The 712-nt window shown below is 29.8% G+C and overlaps 1 protein-coding gene across 1 annotated transcript in view; it reads right to left on the bottom strand.

The window, feature by feature from the left end:
* The window catches only part of LOC119582350 (angiotensin-converting enzyme-like), a 19,183-nt gene that overhangs the window by 10,507 nt on the left and 7,964 nt on the right, over window positions 1-712 (bottom strand). The gene's annotated exons all lie outside the window — the stretch shown is intronic.

The following is a 712-nucleotide window of genomic DNA, read 5'->3' as shown; positions in this document are numbered from 1 at the left end:
TTGACTTATCTTAAGTGTACTTATGTAATAAAAGGAGAATATTATAAAATATAAGGCTATTTTTATGCGCATTTTTATCTTTTTTTTTGTTATCAATACAAAAATTAACAGAAAAAGTGCTAGTATGAGAGAACTTTTACGACAAAGAAAACGCGGATTTTCTTCCATAAAGAAAAAAATGGGAAGAAAGAGGAAGAAAAATTAGATATTTCAAAAGATAGAAAAAATTGAGACTTTTAGGTGTGGAAAAGAAATTTAGATTCCTGATAGTGAAAAAAAATCCAAATACCTTTAAGAGATTTGTGTTATATGATTGTAACGATTAAAAGCTGGAAAAATTAAGGGGAGGGGAGAGAGAAAACGTGATTTTTTGAAAGTGAAGAAAGGGAGGAAGAAAATAGGAAAACTTTTCTTGGAAGAGGGGTAACTTGAATATAATAAGTTTTAAATCAACGTCATAATACCTATGAATATATACTATTTTGTTCTTTTCCCTTTTACATTAATAAATATATATTCAAATATTTTTATCCCAAACCAGCAACATTACGGACAGGGCCATTATTTCAGTTGTTTCTTGGGGGGGGGGGGAGCGAAACGAAAAAAAAAAAAAAATCTAGGGCATTTTTGAAGTTATATCCAGTCATATATTATTGTAAAAAAGTAAATTGTTCAAACTGCAGCCTTTGAGGAGCCAAGACAGTCATGGATG

Source organism: Penaeus monodon, chromosome 15 (genome assembly GCF_015228065.2).
Source record: "Penaeus monodon isolate SGIC_2016 chromosome 15, NSTDA_Pmon_1, whole genome shotgun sequence".
NCBI classification, from domain to species: Eukaryota; Metazoa; Arthropoda; class Malacostraca; order Decapoda; family Penaeidae; genus Penaeus; species Penaeus monodon.
The sequence above is the reverse complement of the archived record's forward strand: the minus strand, read 5'-3'. Positions and strand labels throughout refer to the sequence as shown.